Here is a 27,051-nt window from a genome sequence, read left to right as displayed (position 1 = left end):
TTATTTTTACAGTTTGTTTTATTAAATTTCTTGTTTTCCATCTATTGCCGGGTGTCCATTTTTTATGGCTTTACTGATCACTTATTTGTCTCTTTCACTAGTAAAAGATTAGGAAAACCAGTTTCTAAAACTACACTGGCTAAATGGATAACAGATTGTAATTGCTATGCTTATTGCTTGAAAGGTAATGCCTTATCGAAATAACCAAAAGCACATTCAGCCAGGTCAATGTCTACATTGGCAGTCTTTTGGGTTAGAGCATCTATTGATGATATTTGTGCAGCTGCCACTTGGACTAATACTCATACCTTTATTGTGCTCTACAAATTGGACATTATTTCCAGAAATAGAGTTGCCTTTGGTTCCGCAGTACTCTGGAACAGCCTTCCATTTACAACACAAAGTTACTGTAGCTGGGACTCTGTCTCATTTGTTGAGGAATGAATGAAAATGACATCAGATAAAGAAATTATGTACTCAGCCGTAATGTTCCATCTGCGTTATCCATTTTCATTCTTCCTCAACTTTCCCACTGTCCCTGTCTTTGGGAGAGACCTGATCTTTCAGCTATCACTTTTCTGTCACAGCATTGTTACTGTATTTTATAATTATAATGTATATAATGGCAGCAAACTCAACCTGAGGTATTGTAGTGGTCAGGGGCATTATGGGTAAGGGAGGAGCTCGAGGTTTGCATCCTAGAATCTTTAGAAAGTGGTCTTGTCGGATCCAAGGACCATATCTAAACCCCATTCATTGATGAAGAATGAAAATGGACAACACAGATGGAACATTATAGTGAGTACATAACTTTTTTTTTTTGACCTAGAAAACTATATTTTTGGTAGCTATTACCTCTGCTAGAAGACTGTCAGAATTTAAAGCACTGTCTTCTAAACCTTGTTACTTAGTATTTCATAGGGATAGGATAGCTTTATAAATATTTTTTTCCTTCCTAAGGTGGTGTGAGAATGAAACATCAACCAATCTATTAATTTGCCAGTTTTCTTTCCATATTTTACAAAGATGAACATATGTTATACTTACTGGACGTTCATAGGCAATTTATTTTTATTTATTTATTTGTAGTTGGTTTACCAGGATAGTCCATTGGGCCAATATGAACCCGTTTTCAATGGAGTCCTGGGGAGAAAAGCTCCAGAAAGAAGGGTTACAATATGTGTTATGATGTTTACAAAATTATGCAGTTTGAGCATCAAACAATATTAACAAATTATGCAGTGTGAGCGTGAGACAATATTTTTTGGTAGCTATTACCTCTGCTAGAAGACTGTCAGAACTTCAAGCACTGTCTTCTAAACCTTGTTACTTAGTATTTCATAGGGATACGTTTTTACTTACATAGAATGAAAAATCTCAGAAAAAAAAGATAAATTATTTTTATCTCCTTTGCAGATTCCAAATTAAGCAAGTTGGTCACAAACGTAACCTTACCCAGATGGCTGACTAATTGGACCTTTCCTTACCAAAACCTTTGAGAGCCCATTCAACAAGTTCCATGGCAACATCATCAGTATTTTTATCCAGAGCTTCCATGGACGATAAATATGCAGCTGCTACTTGGGTTAATCCTCATACCTTTATTACTCATTACAGAATGGATCTGGTCTCAAGGGGAAGAGCAGCCTTCAGATCAACTATGCTCAGAAATATCCTTCCTTAGAGTCCTCCCTGAATTTCAGGTAGCTGAAGACTCTGTCCCAATTATTGAGGAATTAATGAAAATTGACAACATCAGATAAAAATTTTATGTGCTCGCCATAACATTCTGTGTGTTTTGTCCATTTTCATTTTTCCTCAACTCCTGTCCCACAAACCCCCTAACGTTGAATTAATGAGATATGGAAGAGTGAGACCTTGTAAGGGAGCCACTGTTCCTTATGTTGAGCTTCAGATATGGATTTGTGTTACCAGGGTGCTAATATTTCTTTTGATACTATAAGCCAGCAAACAAGATCTGAGGTATGTTAGGGGATAGAGCGTTATGGGTAAGGGAGGAGCACAAGAATGTTCTACTGGCCTCGAGGTGAAAATAATGGCAGAGTCAGATCTGAACCCAGTTGTTGAGGAAGAATGAAAATGGACAACACAGATGGTACGTTATGGTGAGTACATACTTTTTTTCTTCAAAAGGGAAGGCTTGCCTATCATTAAACAGATGCTGAGTGGATGGCACAGCTACTGCCCTTATCTAAGTGGACAGCACAGCCTTTACGTTACGACAAGTACAGTAGAACTCTACAAGGCAAGATTAGAACACATTCTACTAGGGCAACATCAGCAGCGTGCAGTTAATGCAGTGGATTAAGGATCTGAGCTGCCTTCTGTAGTTAAGTATATAGGGATTGATTCCTTCCACTCATGTTTGTCTACTGCATGACTCTGAGCAAGTTGTTTAACTAGACAGTGCTCTCAGGCTGGCCCTGAAAAGGGCTTACCTGGTTAACAAAAAAATAACTAAAAAAAATTGAGAAATATTTCTGCACAAGATATTTTAGAAGCCACAACATAGCCCACAATCCACCCCTTTACTAAACATTACAAACTGGATACCATACCTCTCAACTGTCCAGATTTTCGCATAATGCCCATATTTTTTACTCATAGTTTTGATTGTTCCTCATAAAACTAATGGTTTTCTGGAAAATTAATGAGAATTGATGCAACTTAATGACAGACATTTGAATTTCAGACTTCATATCATTCAGAAAATGCATAAAACCTTTTAGTCTAACAAATTTCTAAGTTTATAAGATAAATATTTAAAACTTATCGCTGTTTTTGAGCCTGTGGGCCCTCCCCCCATGCTTTTTGGCTTTGTCCGGATTTTATTTATTTATTATTTTTTTTTTTACATTTGTTAACTGGGTTAGTCTGGCTGGGCCCAGAGAGCCCTTTTTCAGCAGAGACCCAAGGAGAAAAGCTCCAGGAAAGTAATTTAAAAAAAAATAAGAAAAAGCCTAACAATTCAAGTTGTCAGATACTTAATAGTACAAAACAGAGAAACAGAAATATGCAACTTGAATATTTACAAGGCAAAAGTACAGTATTTTGTGAAAGCAGTAACAATATTTTTCAGAAATTTGGTTAGCATTAAGTTATATACAAGGAATACTACAGGTTGAGAGGTATGCTGGATGAAAGTCTAGGAAGAGGGCAGGTTCTGGTGCGGCTGTGGGATACAGGGGATTCTATAAATATCCACCTCCCTTAGGTATATCAGTTCTGTCTAGGATACTAACTAATGTGATTTATTGTCTCTCAGTGAAAAGGTAGGACATTTGTAAATAAGATCTTTACTTTAACAGTAGATATTAGAGAAGTAGTCACTGTAAAAGTAAGACCACCTGCCCCCTGCCCCCATGGGGAACTGTATATAGTTATTTGTAATTATTTCTTAATTCACTCTATTTTTGTTGCATTTTAAGTGTTGTTTATAGAAGTGTACAGCCTGCCATAATCACAATTTGCTTATGAGGTGTTTTGGGCTTATATGACTGAAGAAAATGAGTAACAGTGTTGGTCTTAAGGCCTGCTTCATCCACCTTTTGTGGCTTCAAGGAACTCATTCAGAACACCAGCATAAGACTACCTGTCATATATGAAACTGCTTTCTGTAAAGCTGACTGGGAAGATGAACAGTAGAACTGAAAATCCCCAGTTGTCATAATTTACTGTTACAGTGATCAGTCTTTGAAGATCTATTGTTATGGTAAGTATCTTACCCACAGCTGTACTTACTCTTGCCCAACTTACTCTTAACCATATCACCTATTCTTAGTGCTGCTTCACTTCATAAATGCAATAAATTCCTCTGATTTTCTTTTTTTGTTATTCTATCCATACCTACTTTTTAAAATACTTGCTGGCATTTATTGAAATGCCACCTCTCCTACCTCCTACCTCCTACTGCTGCAGCCTTACTCACTTTTTGAGAGCTTCATACCAAAACCTTTCCTTTTTCATCAGACTAAACTGGGACTTCCCTTTCTCAAAACTCTTAAAAACAATCCTCCATACTTAGGGTCATAGGTAAGTAATAGGTAACCAGTCTGCAGACCATTACAAGCCTAGCCAAAAATATTCTATTCATAAGTTCCTTCTAGCCTCAAGAAGAGCAAGACAAGATAGACTAGGAGAGAAGGTGAGCCTGCCCATCCAATTATCTAGGTTTACCTTGAAGGTGGCAATGGGTGCTTACTCTGCATGACATACAGCAGAAGTTTGTTCCTCACAAATGTCCTCAACATCAACTAAACATGTATCCTTCTCTTTCTGTACCTGCTCTCACAATCTGTTTTCATTCCCTGCTGCAATGACATCTACCAGTAGCTGTACATTCCATAACAATTCCACCCTACCTACTATTTCCCGCGTCACTTGTCTGTCCTACTTGCATAACAACTACCCCCCACACAACTGACTCACACGACCCATTTCAAATTCTGGTTTTGCCTATCCCTTATCACTAGAGTCATGTTAACTGCTGCTGCATACTTGTCAAAATCTGGCATATACCATCCATTTTTGCCTATTCACTCTCAATTTTGAATCCCTAATTCACCCTCCAACTTCTCTGAACAATGTTATCACACATCTTTGGAATTACCTTCAGTAGCCTATCTGCTGCCATACTGTAATGTATATGTAATACCACTGGGGTAACCATGGCCCATCCCCCCTAATTTCCTATCCAACATACCATGTCACCTATCTAGGAATACCATAGTTTTCACAGCAACGTCCCCAGTTCTTGTCTCTTACCCCTGCCTTTTTTTAACACATTTATTGAATTATCACTTAAAGCATAGATAAACATACGTTTATATAAAATAAAACAAACCATGTTAACATGTTCACAGTTACAAACATTATACATCACATACATGCTTTTATACAATTATCATCAATCCAATATTTCAGAAATTGCTCAATTCCTACCTCCTCTTAAACCTCAGTCTTCCTCCAAAACATTCTGCATGTATTGTTCCTACAATTTCCATTCTTTTTCTATGTAGTTTGCTCATACCCTTTTCTAAAGATCTCTTATATTTTATATGCCCCACATCCCTCTGTCAATGTTGTCAAATGTTTGCCTCCCATCTACAAAAGCCACAGTGATCCATATCTAACAATTTTGGCAACATATTTGCCATTCTTTTAGCTATTATAGATAAAAATATATTATAGTAATTGTTTAAAATTGAAATTGGCCTATATGAAACTGAGTCTGATGGGTCATAGGAAATTACTAAGCTATCAACCTGGAGGTCATTTTAAGTCTAGCCTTTTTATCCCAGTGTAATACCATTGAAATGCTAGTCAATACCCAAAATTGTATTTAGTGATGACTGCCCATGTCCAGGAAGGTTGTGGGCTCTATCCCCAGTAAGAATTTACGGTGCGCACTCATCCAGTTTCCTCTTTAACAGTGTCATAGAGATGCTCTGTTTCACATGAATTGGTAGGCTGTTCCAAAGACGCAGCAGTCACTATTAGATAAATCTGTCCCTCCAGCATGTCCTATTTAAGTTGCAGGCCATATTTAAGTCCTTGGAATGGGTAGCCTTAGTCCCGTTTGATTTACGGATATGCAACAAGTTTACTAGGTTTGTGTCTTGGATTGCTCTGTAGGCCAGGCATAAGTCTCACCTAAGAAGTCTATATGATATGGAGTATAGTGACAGGGACTTTAGTTGGTTTGTGTAAGGCACATGCTGGAGCCCCTTGATCTTCTTTGTTAGAAATCTCTGAGGTCTCTCTAATTGCTGCAGGTGCTTAGTACGGTACATGCCAAACAGGGTGTTATACTCAATTATGGGCCAGATAAGTGCCGAGTAGAGGGGGGTTATAACTTCTTTTGCTCTCGAGGCAATGCCTTTACTAATCAAGTGTGCTATGTAGAAAGCTTTTCTAACTGCAGTAGACACATGGTGGTCAAAGTTAAGGTCAGATTCAGCTTATGATCCCAGGTTCCTTAACACTTCATGGGTACTTAGGGTATTATTGTTGATTTGATAGTGTGACAGGACATTGTTTGTGCCAAAGGAATGATGATGCATTTCTTTGCATTCAGTTTGAGACCGTGACTAAAACACCAGTTGTTGGTCTACGTGAGAACCTCCTGGAGTATACTGACATAATTTGGGGATTCGATGATTGTACCTAGTTTGCAGTCATCTGCAAACTTGGTCAGCCACAAACCCTTAGTTTAGACCTGAACTTCTGAGACGTATATACCAAACAGTAGGGGGCCCAGTTGCCAACTGTCCAGAATTAAGGGACACTGTCACTGACATTGAAGAACACAAGAATGCGTTTGATTGCGCACAGTAATATTCTACAACAATCCCCTCAAAGGGAGGTTAAATGCACACTTCTATTCTGCACGCATTTTGCTTACTTGTACATGTCCAGAATTCTTGACATGAAAAGTTGGCAACACTAGGGCCCAGCACTGACCCCTGTGGCACCCCACTGGTAACAGGTCTGCTGGTTGATGTGGAGTCACTCACTTTAATAGTGTGTGTCCAGTTTGTGAGCAACGTGGCAACCCATCTTACAACAAAGGGGTTTACATTCAGTTTGCTAAGTTTATTGGTAATGCCTGAATGTGGGATTATGCCAAAAGCCTTTGCCAGGTTGAGGTATGTTGTGTGCACAGATTTACCCTTGTCAATGGCCCTGGTCACATTTTCAAAGAAATCCACTGGATTTAACAGGCAGGATCTGCTCTTCACAAAGTCAAATTAGGTAGGATCCAGGGTTTGGAAGTCACCTATGTCTTTATTTATGAGGTCCATAATGATACTTTCCATGGCCTTACAGATGAGGCTGATCTGGGCCTGTAATTCAAAAGCAAAAATCAGGCCAGCACCAAATGAGTGGAAAAATATTGTTTAATGTACGTGGCAACACCAAAGGTGAAGTACATTGCACTGCACCCAGTGATCAGACCGGTTTCAGCATAACCTGCCTTCCTCAGTGACAGTAACATACATGTAGCAAACACATATATAATGAACAGAATACAAGAAAACACATTCCCATTGGTTAATCACAAGTGGTCATTAAGACCCGGGGAAAATAACCCTCCTAACTTAATGATCCAACTTCTCTTCTTTCTATTCAATATGGAATGCCAACCCACTTTCTCCTATCACCCTGAATTTTGTCAGTTACCATAAAACTAAATATTGCAGCACTATGTTTAACAGTATGCCTATATAGGGCACTGGAAACCTTTTTATTTCCAATGTCACTTGTTTTCTGACATACATATGTGTAATGGGCGTGAGGTTTGGCCAATATAACAGGCCGAATATGAAAAAGTCACTAAATAAATCAGCCAGTCCGTACTGCAATTGGCAAAAAAATTAATCTGATACACCATACTGGTGTTCTTACTGGAAAACTGCTTAGATTTGAGCATGAATTTGCAAAAAGAGCAATGCCCACAAGGGACAGAACCAATCAGTTTATCCCCCGTAAGTGTAAGTGGATGACTCAGTGATCCAGAACCCCTCCAATGTTTATAGTGGCTAAAATAACACCCCAAGGTCTGACCCCTACGATAAGAGAACAGACACCTGGGTGCAAGGAGTTCTGACAATAAATCATTAGCTAATAAAATATTCCAGTGTTGGTCCACAGTGTCCCTGAAAATATTGATATTGAGTCCAAATGTTGTAATAACTCTGTTAGATGTCTCTTGGTCAGGTCTGTATCTATATTCCAAAAGGTCCAACCTCTTCTCCTGGGAAGCCCATTTGCTGGCAGACATGATATTGTCATAACAATAATCCCTAACCTGAAATCTACAGATAAGGTCTTGCTGATAATGTTTATAGGTGTCCTCAGTGGAACAAATACGCCTATAAAAATTGTGACTTGGGTATATTACTAACAACATGACATGGATGGAAACTGGTAGCGTGTAATAGGTTATTATATTCTGGATATTTGCGTTAAACCTGACTACTCAGAGTTTCATCCGAATTCCTAATAATGGTAACATCCAAAAAACTGATTTGCTTACAATCACAATTAAGTGTAAATTCAATGCCCCATTTATTATCATTGAGATATTGAACAAATTCCAGTAAATAAACTCTATCCACCTGCCAGACCATCCAACAGTCATCCAGATATCATCTCCATATATCAATTTCCCCTATAAAAATATTGTGGTTGATGTCATAGATCAGTTGCTCCTCTAGAAAGCCATAATAAGTCCGCATAAATGGAGGCAAAAGTAGCCCCCATAGCAGTACCTTTGACTTGCCAATAACATTCCCCATGGAAATAAAACACGTTCTTAGTCAGGACGTGTTCCACTAAATATAATAGAATGTTAAATCCAGGTGTTAAATCCTCCAAACCCGCCCAATGCGGTATGTTAATAAAGAGTGCTGTAACATCTAATGTACATAGTAACCAATTAGATTCCAACTGCATATCCAAAATTATTTTAAGGAACTGCATGGTATCTTGAATTCTTGATCTATCTAATTTTAACAAAGGTTGCAAATTTTGTGTAAAAAAAAGACAGAGGTTCAGTGAGAGAACCTCTGCCAGATGCAATGGGTCTCCCTAGTGGCTTCTGAAGATTTTTATGAGTCTTGGGCAACAAATACAAATACTGTCTTTTTTATTTCTCCAAGTCTTTTGGGTTTCTAATACCATGACAGGAATGGACCCCATTCCTAAGTCAAAGTACGATTAAAGTTCATGAAATTAATATTGTTTCACTCTTTGATATTAGCCAAAAGTGCTTTTTGCAGCACCCGTAATGTGCCCAGTAATGACTCCTTCTGCAATTCGTACTGTTACATGAATTGGTAACATATCTAAATACAATTGTAAACTCTTTTTTTATAAGACCAGTTGCTCCTACTACTATTGGAACTGTCTGGGTATCTTTCTTCCACATGGCTCTTGTTTCTGCCTGCAGATCGAGATATTTTATGACTTTGTGTCTCTCTGTACGCAAGACACTGTAGTCACTAGGTGTGGTGATTTCAATGATCAATGCTACTTTTGTCTTCTTTTCTTGGACCACTATATCCATTTTTTTAGCATCTATCTTTTGGACTGTTGGTATTGGGTAATCCCATGTGATGTAAACTTCATAATTTTCTATGATTCTCTGTGGCTCATGTTTCCAGTGTTTTTCAGCCACTTCAATACCATAATGTTTGCACAATCTCCAGTGTAACAATCTCGCCATATTATTATGCCTTTCAGTATACAGTCCCTCTGCCATTAGAGAGTCGCAACCAGCAATAAGGTGTGTGACTCTTTCCAATTCGGTTCCACAAAACCTACATATTTCTGTTTCTCCCACATGTTCAATGGACTTATTAAACCAGCGTGTACGTAGCCCACTATCTTGGGCTGTCAGTATTAACCTTTCATTTCTTGATGTAAATTCACCTCTCCTTAACCATTTCTGCGTTCATTCTTGATCAACATGAGGCTCTTCCAGAAATTTTCTATACTTGAACTATATTTATGTTTTTTCCACATTTCTTGCCTTCTCATCTGGTCCTTCACCTTATATTCTTTCTTTTGTCATTGTGGCTCCACCACTGTTAAGTGATATAAATCAGACTAAGTAATAATGCTTTCCTCCACAGCTTGCTGAAGAAACCCATCAATTTCTTGCTTAAATCTAATACTAGGATCAAGAGGCATAGGCATATAAAATCTGGCATCCAATAATTGTTTCTGGGCTTCATGAAAAATAAGAAGCCCAGTCCATCACAACTACAGCACCACCTTTATCTGCTGGCAAAATTACTATATTCTTATTGTTCCTCAGATCCATAAGAGCTGTTGTTCAATCCCTGACAAATGATGTGGTAATATTTTAGATTCACTCATTCTAAAATGTAGGTCTTTAAGGACACAGTCCTGAAATATAGAAACATGTTTGTTCATGGAGGGCATAAATGTGGATTTCCGAAGCCTAAAATCAGTAGATCATTGAGCTTGATGCTGATTACCAAAATACAGACAAAAAGTTATGACATAATTTACAAGGATATCTTCACCCACAAAAAAAAAAACAGGGACATAGTTCAGACCTTTATTCAAAAGTTGTTTTTGAACATCCATCAATTCCACAGAGGAAATGTTATGAACATTATATATATAATTTACTGTGGTATCAATACCGTGAGCAAAGTCTCGATGTTGTCTGTTTTCCCTATGTTTTCTTCCTCCCCTGTGCTTTCTACCCCTAAAGGGTAATTCACATTATGTTTTTTAGGTATGGGTGACTCATGAGTGTGAGTGCATTCTACATCAGTAGCCGAAGATGACTCCTCTCTTGAGGTCCCACTGTCCCTGCTTCTAGATTTTTTTAAGTTTAGACATCCGTCTTTTCCTTTTTTGGGGATTTGAAGAAGTATCTAAATTAACAAACCTGACACTCCTAGTAGACCCAAAAGTCTTTCCCCCGCTGATAGTCTTCTATATCTCTATTAAATTTCTGAATTTTCTTGTCCTTCAACTGTTTTTCCAATACTAACAAATCTTTAATTAACTGGTTGAAACCAGTCAAATAATATGTTTTCCCTTCATAAGTTTTTAACTCATCACAAATAGATCTCACTTCTGATGTATTGTTTTCAATCATGCTTTCATAATAAGAAGTCAAAATATTACCAAAGCCCATAGAGGTGTTTTGTTGGGCCCTAGCTCACTCTTCAGCCAAAGTATCATCTATATTTACAACCAGAGGTTGCAGACATATTCTGAGCCCCCTAGAAACTATACCCTTAGTCTGATATGCTTTAAAAGGTTTGAGATGCCAGACATTCATCCTGAGCATCTTCATACTTTTGGTTAACCTGATAAAGCATTGGTCACATGTACCTTCTGAATCAATAGCACCTACGTCACCCCTATTGACACTAGAAGACCCTAAGCCAAAGGCCTGCAGGTCATTTTTATCAGCCAAAAGTCCCTGCAAAATAGTAATCAAATCCATGATAATATAGTCCTGAGGCAATAGTAAGGATGCCACTAAATATAGGGCTAAAATTAAAAGTACAAAACCTTAAGTAGTACAGTCCCACAATAATAAACTGGGCTATAAAGTCAAGATATTACACTGACAAAAATATAGACCAATCAAAAATATGGGCATGCTTAATAACTAACAGTTGTAAAGAACCAACCAATAACATGTATAGTGGAAGCTCATAAATCAGATATAAATATTTGAATCCACAGTTGTAAATCCAAAAAACCAAACGGAATACAAGTGAACTTGAAGTCCATTGTTAATTGGAAATCCCACCATATATTTTATCTGTTAAATATTCAAAATGATCAAAAAATCATTATATCATTATTAATATCAAGCAACCACTCAGATAAGGATCTTAATATAAATATAGTCTCCCAAAAAATATATAGTGAGTAACAGTGAGATTAAATAGAAATAAACAACATATGATGTCACAATAACAATACAACTCAATACTATGCATCCAGCAAATAATGGTTGGGAAGAACAAAAATCAGTTAGACGCCTGAAGTTAGGACTGTAACCAAGTTTTGTACATATAGATTCATCCCTAACTTAAATCACAGTTCAGTCACCATAGTCGTCAAAGTATAAAGTATAAATAGTCACCATATAAATGGAAACAGAGGCTGGAAATGCTTAAAGCAACTCCGCAAGTCCAACAAAGTCCCCAGGTCTGTTGCTAGGCCACCTTTGTGGAGGAGAATAACTGTTGTTGTTCTCCATTTTGCAGGAACAAAGCCTGTGGTTAGGCTATGATTATAAAGGGTACTTAGCAATGATAATTCATGTTTTAGACTGTTTAGGAGACAGCCTGGGATGTCATCTGGTCCCATAGAGGCTGTGTTTTTGTCTTGGACAAGGCTTTGAGGACCTGCTTTTCAGATATGTAGGGTGGGGAGGAAGTTTGGGAAAAGTTTGTTGTAAGTTAGGAAGGGATAATGGAATGAAATTTTTACTAAACCTATCCACTAGCAGGTTTGATATCTCTCTGGAATCAGTGTGTGTGTGTGATACCGTTGGCCACTAGTTCTGCACATGCTTGGGTCCTACCCTTTAGGTTACGTACATAGCTGTAAAAGGCCTTCTGGTTATCCTTGAATGTACTTGCTAAGTTTCTCTCAAAGGAGCCCTTGAAGTATTTGACAATTTATCTTATTTGCCTGTTGAGTCTGAGGAGGGTGCTTTTCCATTGTTGGGGCCTTGCCTTTGTTTTCTTGGACATCAACGTTTTTGCATTTATTCTAAAATTTCTTGATGCTGGATGTTCACTGTGGCAGCTTGTTTTTATTTGGGACTCTGGCTTTGATTCTTTCTGGTATGGCCAAGTTTATACACTTATGCAAATGATTGTACGGGGCTTTAGTGTAAGTTTCGGCATAGTTACCACTTCCAGCTTGGGGTGCGGCTTGAAATGCATTTATACTTTCACTTAGGAGGGTATAGTTTGCCTTGGTGAAGCTTTTTTAGTCTGATTTCACCCTTTGTGAGTTCTGGTGTTAGTGTCAGCTCAAAGGAGACTGATTTGTGGTCAGTTTTAACTAATGAGGGTCCGACAGTTGTGGCAGTGCATCTGTTTGACATGTTGGTGAGGACGAGATTCAGAATGTTTGTTCCCCTTGTTGGGGTATGGACAATTTGTTCCAGGGCATTTGAATTAACAAAGTCAAGGAACTTTTACACTAGCAAACTAAAGCTAGCTTAGGTTTCCCAGTTGATGGGATAACTGAAATCATAATCAATGTGTTTGGTAAAATTTGGATTGTCTCCAGTTTGGTCAAGTAGGCTTCATGGGTATTTTGACCCATGGAAGGGGGTGTATAATTGGCTATGACTTGAATGGGCTGTTACCCACGGTAACCTGGACCTGGAGTCTAACTAGATGGAAGGTGAATTTATCTCTAATATAGATTGTAACACTGCCTCCTTTGATTTTTACATGTTCATTTTGTGGTCTAAAGGTGTGGACGGCATTGTAGCCTTGCAAGGCTGGGGTACTCTCTGAGGCCTTGAACCAAGTTTCTGTGGTTGCGCAGACATCTAAATCTTCTGGTGATAGAAGTGCTTCCAGGGAGTGCAGTTTTTGTTTTAAGCTCCTAGCATTTAGTAGCATGACCCTTATTTTGTTCTGATTGGTTAATTTCATGTTGATAATGTTTTCAAGACCTTGCCTAACAAAAGGCACAGTGGGGAAGGTAAGAGCCTTTGCCAGAAGCTGAAAGCCTAGAGGTGCTGGGTGCAAACTGTCTCTGGCAAAGCAGTGAGGTTTGTCGACCATGGGTTCCTAGGCTGAGAAGAACTGGATCTGTCATTTTTCGTTTATACCGTGGCATCATTCTAGTTGAGTGTAGTGTACTGCTCAAAGCTAGGGACATACCTGCCTGAGACAAATTTTTATCTTCCCTAATAGTTCTTGAATAATTTCCACTACCCATTTTTTTAAATTCCTCTCTTTTTAACAGGTTGGTGGGGAAGTGCCTGGTGTCTCATTTTTACTTCATTACCCTGCATGTTTATCTTAGTTATTTGTGCATGATCTGAAATAGTTATTAGATGTGTGTCGAAGCTTTCAGTTAAATGCAGATGTTCCTGTGAAATGCAATTTCTGTCTAGTCTAGCCCAGCTGTTGTACCTTGGGGAATAATATGTAAATTCTCTCAGAGTTCTTATTACTGAAATCACGTCTTCCATACCAAATATTTTCATAAATTTCTTCTGAAATATACCTTCTTTTGTTATATTTCCCTTCTACGTCCATCAGGTAAATCCTCATTGTTGCAAATCATGTTACATTCCTCACTTATAAGTAATATTCCCTGCTGAAAGCCGATTATTCCTCCCAAAAATTTCTTAAGGTCAATTACAACAGTTTTAAGTGGAATATAAATAAGTGCCAGTGTAATCTTCCTCCTATGCCAGTAGCTCCTTACTACTACAAATCTACCATTACTGTCCTTTTTTCTTCTTCTACGACTTTTGTAGTGCCTCTAGCAATTAGTATAATTACTCCACCCTGCCTTTGTCCGTGATATTCTGCTGAAGATCCATCCTAAAATCTTTTCTTTTTCAAATTCACATTCCCACTTCTTTCCAAATGTGTATCCTGTAAAATTACTATTTGTACTCTGCTTTTCTTAATATAATTCATTACTTTTACCTTTTTGAATTATATTAAGAAAAGCAGAGTACAAATAGTAATTTTAATTCATTAATTTTACCTTTTTGGACTGCGGTGGTGGTGCTGCGGTAGCATTGTCGCCTCACAGTAAGACGTCTGTTCAATTCTCAGCTAGAGTGTCTTCTGTGTGGAGACATGTGTGAATGGGCGTACCTTCGTTGAAGGTTGTGCATCAGGACCGGCAACTCGGCACGTAAAAATCTACTGCCAATCATTAGCGGACCGGAGTTCCGCTGTGGCGACCCCTAACCGGGAAAAGCCGAAAGACACAACAACTTTTACCTTTTTGACAGAAGCATAGCTGGGGGGGGGGGGGCAAGAGGAGCAATCACCCTAGGCACAAAGTGTTAGAAGGGTGCAATCAGCCATCCAGCCAGCATCCATTTGTTTTTAATTACTTATTTTTTTTTTTATCTTCAGTTGAGCTACAGGTGAGTGCTGTGGATGTAACTGTAATAACTCAATTGCTACAATGTAGCTAGCTGGGGGTGTGGATGTACTAACTGTAATAACCCAGTGACTACAACTGTAGCTACAATGCAAACCATAGGCAATCCCTGTAGTGTCTAAAAAGACAGTGAACTTGACACAAAGGAATCATGGTGCAATTTTAGTTTTTCTGAGGCATAAGTATGCTTTGTAATCTGTTAATTGTTAATAATTTAATAATCTTTTAGTACTTGTTTTCAGAGCCCTGATGAAATCAAGGTACTCTGGTTACACATGAGATGCAGATAATGCTAAACAGGTCCTGGTGGCACTATTTCAGTACAAGTAGTAAATGTTTTAACATAGCATATGGACTATATTTATAGATGTCCCAGAGGTTGGATTGAGAGGTACATATTTATGTCAGTATGCTCCTGTAATTCTTGTAAGCTATGAAATTAGAATGGTAGTCTTGTCATTTTTTAGACAGCATGGTCTGATGGAAAAACTGTCAGGTCTTAGGAGAGGCATATCTTCTCCTGCAGTATTCTTTAGTGTTTGTTGTGAGTGGGTTAAAAGATTCATTTGCAGCCTTCATTCCCATGAGCAAATATGCATTAGTAAATAGCGAGTCTGCTTCCTTTTTAATGGACCTTCACAGCTGAAACCATGTTTTATGTACAGAAGAATTTTTTCTAAATAGTGCTGTAAGTTTGCTTTTTTATTTTATGAGAAGAGAAAACAAAACAAGAATATTTCTTGTCGGTATAGTTTGAGTGCTTCAGTTTTCAGAAGTAAGATAAATCACCTACTTATCTTGACTATCCTGTGACACCCACTGATGATCATAGAGAAAGTTTTCATAGATAAACAGTAATATTGCTGGAGTGAGAAGGATATTTCTAGAGTTTGACTTACTTGTTTGTAAACAAGGTTTGGCTCTAGCTAGTTTGATGTTAATCATAAATATAAATACAATAAACCAATTTTTTAATTCATTTTTAGTGATTATATCCTCTTGGTGTGTAATTATAACAGAGGCATAACGTAAAGCCACTAGAACAACACTGAAAAGGCTAGCAGAGTATCTGCATAAATCCTGGATTATAAATATGATTTTGTGTGTGTGTGTGTGTATATATATATATATATATATATATATCTATAGGTCTACTTTGTTTAGCTGAATTTCATTCCCCCCCCCGACCACATCGCTGAAAACACAAATAACTGAAAACTCATTTCACTGAACTGCAGTTAGTATATATGATAGTGTGAAGAGTACTGTAAGGCAAGTAAAAGGAATATGCCCTTTTCCTCACTGTAGTGTGATCCTGGAGTTAGTATATATATATATATATATATATATATGTAGTTGGGGGGTAGCCCCCCCCAGTTATTTTGAGTACATATTGTCTTTCGGACAGAGTTAGTCACTGGTGTTGTAACTATGCATGGAGAAATCAGTCAGCCCTCTGCACGTACCGCCATTGCATGGCTCAGAAACATCAGAAGACTACAAAAACATGGTAGAGCCAACAAACAGTGGACAGTAATCCGTTTATTGATGGAGGATGGAGACAAACAAACCGGTTTCGGCCTTCAGACCTTCCTCAGTGTCTGCATGCAAAAAAAGCGCTTTCGTTAAAGGGTGTTACAAAAAAATAAATAAATAAAACACTACATTTACATTTTAGCACACCCCCCACTTTAATATTCTCCCTCCGAGACTGCACTACAGTGGGGAAAATGGGAATTTCCCTTACCCGCACCGTAGTACAGCCTCGGCAACAGCCATACTTACACGAAAGTTCTTCTTTGGTGAAAACCACTTTCGCATAAGTATGCCCGGCCATTTGGGTTTCAGTCGTTTGCTCACTCGAGCAAACGTCCTAGATCCATATATATATATATATATATATATATATATATATATACACACACACACACATGAATATGATATCTCATTGTCAAGAGAAAATAAGTTGTATACTTCTCTGATACCTAAATTGTAAATGAATGATATCTATAACTAGTTGGGTTAGGGTTTTGGTGTAATGGTTAAGGAGTTTACTTTATAAACGCTTGGTGCATGATTTGATTCTCACCTTTGGAAAGGAAGTTGTCTAGGCTTAAATTGGTCCACAAGGGAAGCTGGCCTAGAAACTTATTTGCATTAGGAAAAAGTAGCAAGGGTTGTCTCAAGCAAAATGCAGTCCAAAATGTGGATGACTATAGTAACAGGCTGAAAACCAGTAATGTGACTGAAAGAGCAATGAGCTAATTATTCTTGGAGTGGTATAATGGCTAAGGTATTTACCTTACAGACACAAGGCACAGGGTTTAATTCTCAACTTTGCCTAGACTTAAAAGGCCCATCGGGTTGTTACTCTATTACCTATGAATCTAAGCATCAAGAGAAAAGGAGATGCATACTCCTGTCATAGCTGAAAACAAATCCTGTTCTCACTACTTGTATTGTTTCAGGACACACTAGTATATCTGGACGAAAAAGTATTTTGTAACAATTCTAGTTCTTACTCTTTACAACATGGGCTTCCATGCATTTCCTCACATCACTCATACTTGTCCCAGTTCTTTATATTATCCTTCATAAGAACGTATTTACCCATGCCAGTGTCAGGTGACCTTTACTGCTGTGATGCTGAGGTAGCTACAGTGTGGACATCTGTCCTTGGACTTTAAAGGATGCATCCCTGTGCAAAAATAAGAATGTCTCTCTGATATTCAGGGACCATGGATTTTAATCATCATGCAGCTGGCATCAAAATTTAGGCAATGTAATCTACAGTATGGAGTTTGAATCCCACAACTGGTACCAGATAATATATAAAGGGCAGTTAACCTTAAGTATAGACTGTAAATGTGTGCTGATACCTTGAGAAATTGTCAAGCCTTGCTATACCCAAGTGAGCTTTAGTCTGAACACTGTACAGCTAAACACTGGCATTATCAGTGGCTCCCCAGGATTTCATCCAGCCCATTACCTTCCACTGTAACCTTACCAAAAGTATTTAAAACATGATCAGAATTGTTTGTCATGTGCATAAGGATACACACACTTTTCTAAAAATTAGAAGGTCAGTGATAACACTCTAGCATCAGCATCCCATTTTCCAGTTTATAGTATCAGTGCAACCATTTAGTCAAAAGTAACAAAACAAAAAGAACAGCTCACAGTTTACCTTTAAAATAAGCCAGCCTTTAAATATATAAATGGCAGCAATTTGCTTTGAGCATTGAGTCTTCACAGGGAAGATACCACACAGTTGCTATTTATACAATTCAGATGTTTCCATAGTTACATATCAAAGTAGAAAATAAAGATTCAGGGAACCATAGTCCAAATAAGAAAATAACCTTTGACCTAGGTCAACATCTTCCAGCAGCAGTACAGTAAACATTTGTGAAAAAAATGGTTAGTTTTACCTTTAAACTGTACTATGTTTTCACAATGGCAAACATATATATATATATATATATATATATATATATATATATATATATATGTGTACATGGATCTATGTTCTAACATCGAAAGTATGTTTCAGAGAAACTTACATGAGCGAACTCACTTTTGCAAAAGTGCATTTTATCTAAAATGCACTTTCGCAGAAAAAAAAGCATGCCAAAAAATCTACACAAATAAAACCCTACTCACATTTATGCAGGGAGGCAAGCCCCCCTGCACCACCCCATGCCCCTTACTTTAATATTCTCACTCCGAGATCGCACTACAGTGGGGAAAAAGGTATATTCCCCTATCCCCGCTGTACCACGATCTAAGCAATAGTTTGCTTAGTTGTACAATCAACACTACATGTTGATGTACAATTAAATCTACATGCAAACTGTGTATTTTTTTCTTTTTTTTGCGAAAGTGCATTTTTGATGAAATGCGCTTTCGCTAAAGTAAATTCACTCAAGTACGTTACACTTAAATGTACTTTCGATATTCAGACTAGGACCCATATATACACATATCAATGAGAAGAAAGGCTGGTAGCTGCCAAAGGTGAGCAAGGTAAAAACCAAACTTTGTAGAACAACCAAAAACACCACCACGGACTGCAACGTGCTTTAATGACAAGACACACTTGTATAAAGGGGTGAAACCCAAACAAATTAAATAAAATAAAATCCCCTAGTACTTCATCAAGGTTAAGCGCTTTTGGAATTAACCTTCTTCAGATCGTAGTGAATGAAATGGGGAAACTCCTAATAAAATCACTTGTGGCCAATCAAGGGGTAGCATTGGACCAACGCCCTCTTTGCAGATCAAATCAAGATTGAACCAATAAAAATGTATGTGTATGCATACACCTTCTGTTCTAGCCAGTAGTAGGTCTCCTATTCTTCAGTATAGGGCGTAGTGGAACTACCACATTTAAACCTGGAGGCTTGTCCGCTCTCAGGTTTATAATCCGTTTAATTTCATTCCTTTCCGTGGCATTGGCAATATCACCTTGTCTCATTCCAACATGAGTACTTTCCAGTACTTTAAAATAAAATCGATGAGTGGAAAACTGCTTGATATGGTTCACAAGGCAGTTTTTAAGATCACAGTTTTGAATATCACGGAGATGCCTCAAAACCCTGTTCTTAAAACATTGATCAGTTTTGCCCACATAATATGCAGGACATTCTGAACATGTGGCTAGGTATACTACATGGGGAGTATTACAATCTGCTTGACATGAAAAATGGTAGCTAATTTTTACTAATAGGATGGGTAAATGTATTGCTAGTATCTATACTTTTGCAAGCTGAACATTTACCACAACGAAAAGTCCCTTTTTTCTGCCTTATAGGGACATTTTTCACACCATCTTTTAGACATAACAGGCGTTTTAAGTTCTTTTTGTTTTTAAACGTAAATCTAGGTGTTTCGCCTACAATCTCACGAATTTTGGCATCTTGAGTTAAGATGGGACAGAATTTCTTGATGATTTCACAGACTTCCTGGCAATCATTGGTATACGTTAGACTAAAATTTAAAGTGTCCTTGACAGTTCTTTCAGTCAATCTTTTATTTGAAACATTGTCAGTTTTAAACATTAATGGATCCCCTTCATTCTACCTTAAACAAACTAGTTCGTCCTTCTGCAGAGAGGTATCTTTAACAGGGTAACCTCTATTATTGAGGTTTCTTTGTAGAAACTTGACTTCTTGTTCATAGTCTGATTCTACAGTACAAAGTCTAGATACTCTGGTAACTTCATTCTTCATGATGTTGCTGGAGACATGCCTGGGATGCATGCTACTTCTGTGCAAATAGTGATTTTTCCAAGTATCTTTTCTATGTATCCTGGTTCCAATTTCTTTTTTTGATTAATGAAGAGAGTTACATCCAAAAAAATTACTCTGGTATTAGAATATTGTGCAGTAAACTTCAAAAAGGTGGTAGTTGCATTTCAGTATGATACAAATGACAATAGTTGTTCTTTCTGCCCATTCCAAATAAAAACAATATCATCCACAAAGCATGCATAATACACTAGATTCTTAAACCATGGATTTGAATGTATCAGAACTTTCTTTCTCTCCCACTCAGCCAAGACTAGGTTTGAGTAACTGTTTGAGCATGGTGTTCCCATGGCTTCTCCCCAACGTTGCCAGTAGTAGTTCTTACCATAGCAAAAAATATTAGTTTCAAGTACCATCTCAAGCAAAGTGCAGATAAGTTCCACGTCAAGATTGCGGGCATGCATACTGATATAATCTCTTACAGATTCAATCCCAATATCATTTGGTATGGATGTAAAAAGGTTACAAATGTCTAAGGTTACCAGTAGAATGTCAGAGTATTCCTTCAGATGAACCGTCCTCAACTGTTCTAGCAACATATTGGTGTCTTTAAGTACTGTGGGTATATCTAGTAAAGGAATTCGTAGTTGCCTCTCTACATACATTGAAAGAGTTTCAGTCACCCAACCATGTCCTGACACTGTGGGACATAAAGGGGGGTTCAAGATATCTTTATGGATTTTGGGAAGTCCACTTATAGATGGTATCATAGGATATGCTACTTCAAAAAATTCAAATAACTCTTGGTTTATTTTACCTTGCATCATCAAATCATACAATTCATCTTTTACTCTAGCAGTCTTAGTATTAAGTTCTGTTTTACTGATTTTCTGATAGGTTTTCTCATCTTGTAACATATTTATCATGGAATCATAATACCAACTAGCATCAAGTACCACAATAGCACCTCCTTTGTCAGAGGGTTTAATAACAAGATCCTGATTTCTCTGAAGATCTAACAGGGCTTCTTTCTCTTGTTTGGTAATGTTATAAAAATGTGACGAACCTGAATGGTCTTGTCTTAACTTCTCTCCTTCCCCTTCACAAAGCTTAAAAAAAAGTTCAACCACTGGGGGATTCACAGGAATGAAAGAACTCGGTTTCTTTGGATATGGACCAGGTGTCAGTGTTTGATTCCCAAATATGTTTTTTAAGGAAACATTCCTGCCCAAAGCATTTGGCTTCTTCTGAAAATTCACTTAACTCAGATGAGAGCGAGGGAATAAATGTTAGGCCTTTATTCAAAAGTGTCAAATGTTCTTCATTCAAAAAATGTTTAGACAAGTTAACTACTAGAGGATTTCTAGAAGAAGTGCTTATAGCAACTTCTTTCTTTTCCTGTCCTGGCTGTTTGATCTTGGATTCCTCTGCCAGGTCTGTTTCAGAAAAAACGGTAAATTAGGTACAATAGGAGCATGTACTGCTCCTAATTTTGGTATGGTTCCCGAAATTGAAGTGCTAGCTTTACAAGTGTGTCTTGTCATTAAAGAACGTTGCAGTCCGTGGTGGTGTTTTTAGTTGTTCTACGACATATATACACATATAGTTATAAAAACACACACACACACACACACACATACACCATTTCCATGTTTTCTTTTGTATATTAAATCATGATAAAAAGGCAAGTAGAATACTTTTTCTTTTACTTTTATATTTTAAACAAATTGCTATAATTTATATATATATATATATATATATATATATATATATATATATACACACACACACACACACACACACACACCATTTCCATGTTTTCTTTTGCATATTAAATCGTGATAAAAAGGAAAGTAAAATGCATTTTCTTTTACTTTATATTTTAAACAAGTTGTTATAATTTTTAACAAATTTGATGCAGCTTTATTATAGCTTGGTTTACCATTCATCCATTTTCCTTTAGAAAAACAGTAGTATTTTCTCAGGTTATTACAATTTTCCTCACATACAGTGGATATAAAAAGTATACACACCACTGTTAAAATGCCAGGTTTTTGTGATATAAAAAATGAGACCACAATAAATCATTTCAAAACTTTTCCCACCTTTAATGTGACCTATAACCTGTACAATTCAATTGAAAAACAAATTTGTTAGGGGAAAACAGTACAAAAAATAAAAAACATACAAAATGCTGGTTGCATAAATGTGCACACCCTTAAACTAATACTTTGTTGAAGCACCTTTTGATTTAATTACAGCATTCAGTCTTCTTGGGTAGGGGTCTATCAGCATGGCACATCTTGACTTTATTTGCCGACTCTTCCTTGCAAAAGTGCTCCAAATCTGTCAGATTGCGAGGGCACCTCTTGTGCACAGCCCTCTTCAGGTCACCCTACAGATTTTCTATTGGATTTAGGTCTGGGCTCTGGCTGGACCATTCCAAAACTTTAATTTTTTTTCTGGTGAAGCCATTTTTTGTTGATTTGGATTTATGCTTGGAGTCATTGTCGTGTTGACAGGTGATATTCCTCTTCAGCTTTCTAGCAGACACCTGAAGGTTTTGGGCCAAAAGTGACTGGTATTTGAAACTGTTCATAATTCCCTCCACCTTGACTAAAGCTCCGGTTCCAGCTGAAGAAAAGCAACCCCAAAGCATGATACTGCCACCACCATGCTTCACTGTGGGGATGGTGTTCTTTTGGTGATGCACAGTGTTGTTTTTTGCACCAGACGTACCTTTTGGAATTGTGGCCAAAAAGTTCAGCCTTGGTCTCATCAGACCATTACACATTTTCCCACATGCTTTTGGGAGACTTGATGTATTGTTTTGCAACATTTAGCCAGGCCTGGATGTTTTTCTGTGTAAGAAAAGGCTTCCGTCTTGCAACCCTACCCCATAGTCCAGACATATAGAGAATACGGGAGATTGTTGTCACATGTAGTACACAATCAGTACTTGCCAGAAATTCCTGCAGCTACTTCAGTGTTGCTGTAGGTCTCTTGGCAGCCTCCCTGACCAGTTTTCATGTTGTTTTTTCATCAGTTTTGGAGGGACATTCAGTTCTTTGCAAAGTCACTGCTGTCCCATATTTTCTCCACTTTTTGATGACTGTCTTCACTGCGTTCCATGGTATATCCAATGCTGTGAAAATAGTTTTGCACCCTTCTCCTGACTGATACCTTTTAACAATGAGATCCCTTTGATGCTTTGTAAGCTATCTGTGAACCATGGCTTTTTCTGTAGCAGGCAACTGAGTAAATGTCAGGAAAATCCTAACAGGACAGCTGAACTTTATTTGGGGTTAATCTGAGTCTCTTTAATTTATGGCAGGTGTGTACCCAAGAAGACTGAATGCTGTAATTAAATCAAAAGGTACTTCAACAAAGTATGTTTAATGGTGTGTACACTTATGCAACCAGCTTATTGTACGTTTTTTATTTTTATATTTTTCTCCTAACAGATTTGTTTGTTTTTCAATTGAACTGTACAGGTTATAGGTCACATTAAAAGTGGGAAGTGTTTTGAAATGATTTATTGTGGTCTCATTTTTTTGTATCACAGAAATCTGGCATTTTAATGCGGGGGTGTACACTTTTTATATCCACTGTATATCCCTCCTTGCTAGACTCAAGTGAGATGTATTGAGAATCCCTCACAAAGCAAACAAAGCATTACATAAATGGTAGGTCTCATGTCACAGTCACTCAGTTTTTCATTTTAAAAGACCCTTTTAGTTATCGGTGATGTGATAGAATACTTTTGGCATTTTTACTTGGTATCTTTTTGTCCTGATAGATAACTTTTAGACTGTCTGTTGGGTCTCTATGTCTACATGATGTTCCACCAGCAGGATACACCACCAGTTTATGTTCTGTGCTAATCTTTTGACACTGCTTTCAAACCTTGCAGTTCTCTTCACCAATACCAATGTAATACAAAGTTTAGTAGGTGAAACGGCAACAAAAACTCCACACACTCAAACTTAACTGAACTGTAACAAAAGGTCGGATGCCACAGGATTATGCACAAAGAAGATTTAATTGAAATACATAAGTAAAAATTAAAGTTCAGTGCTTTTGTCTGCTTGTTAGTATCAAAGACTTCTTCAGAACAAGCAAAAGTAAAACAGCCATTGATTTAAAAGGTCATTGAAACTACTTCATCCTCAAAACTTTGCCCCTAAAGGTATACTACCCTCACAAATAACTTAATTCTCTTAAAACACAAAAGTAAAACAGACATTGATTTAAAAGGTCAATGAAACTACTTCATCCTCAAAACTTTGCCCTTAAAGGTATACTACCCTCATAAATAACTTAATTCTCCTAAAACAGATATATTGCTGAATAGCAATGTATCTGTATATGCATATTAAGAATCAACTGTAAATATAATATAAGAAGCTTAAATTCTGTGTAGTACGCCAAATAAATCATGAAATGTGTATAACTTTTACTCCACACTTAGTGTCTTAAATTAGGTTTACAGTTTATTCTGCTTTAGGAGTCCACATTTTGTAGTACAACCATATTTTCCACTGTACACACTTTCTCTGCTCATGGAGATTAGGAACCCCCTTGAATATTTCTTACAAGTATGGTAAACCAAGAAGCCTGAGAGCTGTGAATGACTTGACTCTCTCTCTGTGATCATCCCTGATTTTTCTTCTAACATGTCCATTATTTTCAGATAACTTTGTTCTTCCCCTGAGTTAACTCATTTTACAAAAGGCCAGTCCCTTCTAACAGGTGTGTCTCTTGTTCAGGCCTTATATAACACCTAGCTCTTTTTATGAAGTGGCCACATTACCAGTCTTTGCTGAAGGAGTGGGAACTGGCTATGTTTCAACCATGCTACCACATGTGATTGCCTACCTCTTGGCTGCATGTACCCACATGCAAGAGGGCTCTATGCCATCAAAGTCATTGCCTGACTATTACAGCATCTGCCAGGATGTCATTAAACACTGCCACCTGTTTGTCTCTCTGATCTCCTTCCTGGTCCAAATGAACTCTGGCCAATGTCATCTGAAAAGGTCTCTTATGGCTCTAACTAGAGTAGACTGCATGGGAAGATGTTTCTGTTTAACAACTGCAGACCCAATGGTACTTACATTTGATGCAGTATACCTCTTAGAAATAGTTTCTTCACCCCCTACCAGGAAAAGCTGCATGACTTTGTGATGATCAGAAGCAGCTACAGTTTCAAGTAAGCCTATGACCTACTTTGTTGCTAAATGTTTATTAGCTCCCTGTTGTGGATTTTGTTCCCCATTAGCTCCCAGTTGTGGTTTTTGTTGCACAATCTGTTATTGTGGACATTTGGACCTTACATGAAGAGTCCAAATGGAGATATGATGAAGGGTCTGAATAGAGAGATTATGAGGGTCTGAATGGATAGATGATGAAGAGTCTGAATAGAGAGATGATCAGGGTCCAAATGGAGAAATTATGAAATCAGCAAGAAAATTGGAACAGTGTTTCTGGAACTTAATTCATCCTCAAGTCTTAGTGAGTACCACATGTGGTAGACCCTGTTTTCACAAAATCTCACCAAGACAACACTGTTATATAGACTGTATTTTTATATAGCATATATCATAGAGATAGGTAGGTTAAAAAAAGACACCTTAGTGCACAGGTCCCAGGATAAAAAAGTGTGACCAATCTTTGTGTTCTCACTGATGCCAGGACCTGAAAAGATGTCAGTGCAGAATCCTCAAGACACTGCAACATTCGTAAACTTGGGTTAGGCTAGGCTCAGGGGGAAGATGCCCCCTTCCCCCGTTGTCAAAGGAAGTAGTAGTCCACAAAAATCACAAAAACTGACAGTTCAGAAAAGAGCCATAAATATGACAGAGTAGACTTCTGAGGATAAGGAAGAAATTATGTATTATTACTAGCATGCAAGAAGTCCAGGATTTGCAGATAGAAGATATTCAGAAAGATTGAGAGAAATTAGTGGGAAAAAATACTTGCCCAAGAAAAACTGTGAAAAGCTTCAAATAAAAATTAGTATTCATTAATACAATGGAGCCATGAGAAGCACTACACAGATGAAGAAACTCTGCGCCACCTGGAAAAGGAAGTAACAGAGGAAGTGCAAAATTATAAACAACAAAACGCAGAGATTTCTGAAAGGTATTAAAAAGAAACATGGACATGGGAAAGAAAAGGATATCTGATATGGTGCAATATTTATACAAAGGAGAAAGCAAACCTAATCAATATTAAAAAGCAGCACTCAAGATAATTCAAGAGAAATACAGGCAAAGGCACCCAGGCATGAAAAATTACATAATACAAAAAAAAAAAGAAATAAAATGCCACCATGGAAGCAATGAACAGAGAAAACTATAAAGTGATTAGGACAAGACACATCACCATTAAAAGAATACAGAAGAGGGAGCAGATTATCACAAATACTTACAAAGATAGATGTGGTCAAAACAGACCAGGATCTATCCTACACTTTTGCAAATAATAAACTAAAAGTATTAGCACAGTCAGAAAAACTTAAAAGATATGCAGATAAGTATGAATGAAATAAGCAATTCATTGATGACCTCAACATGTTTTATAGAGAACTTGGAAACAAAGCTAAAGGAATAGAAACACCACCAAAAAAGAAGAAATAGATAAAGATGCTGAATGGATAGAAAAATTAAAAGTAACAGAAGTTCTAATATAGACTATATGAAATGAGATAAAATAACAGCAAGAGAAATTGAAATAAAATTAAGAAAAGCTCCTATATGGAAAGCCCTGGGCCCAGATGCATGTTCTATGGCAACAGAACAAAAGGTAACAAAAGAAAGTCATATGGAACAAAAGATCATTTGTTGATAAATAAAATCATAATAGAGAATTGTAAAAATGGGAAGAATCTAAGCATGTCATGGATAGATTTTAAGAAAGCACTTGACAGCATCACACATTCATGGACAAAGGAATGGTTACAGATGTATAAAATCCACCTTACTTTGATCAATTACATTACATCAACTATGAAACAGTGGCAAACCACTTTGCAGCTAAACCACGACAAAGGACAAATTATTAACCCAGGGATGAAAATTCAAAGGGGAATATACCAGCGTGATTTTTTTGTCAC

This window comes from Protopterus annectens, chromosome 1.part1, assembly GCF_019279795.1.
Source record: "Protopterus annectens isolate FY-2018-M chromosome 1.part1, PAN1.0, whole genome shotgun sequence".
In the NCBI taxonomy this organism is placed as follows: Eukaryota; Metazoa; Chordata; order Ceratodontiformes; family Protopteridae; genus Protopterus; species Protopterus annectens.
This window is presented reverse-complemented; position numbering follows the sequence as displayed.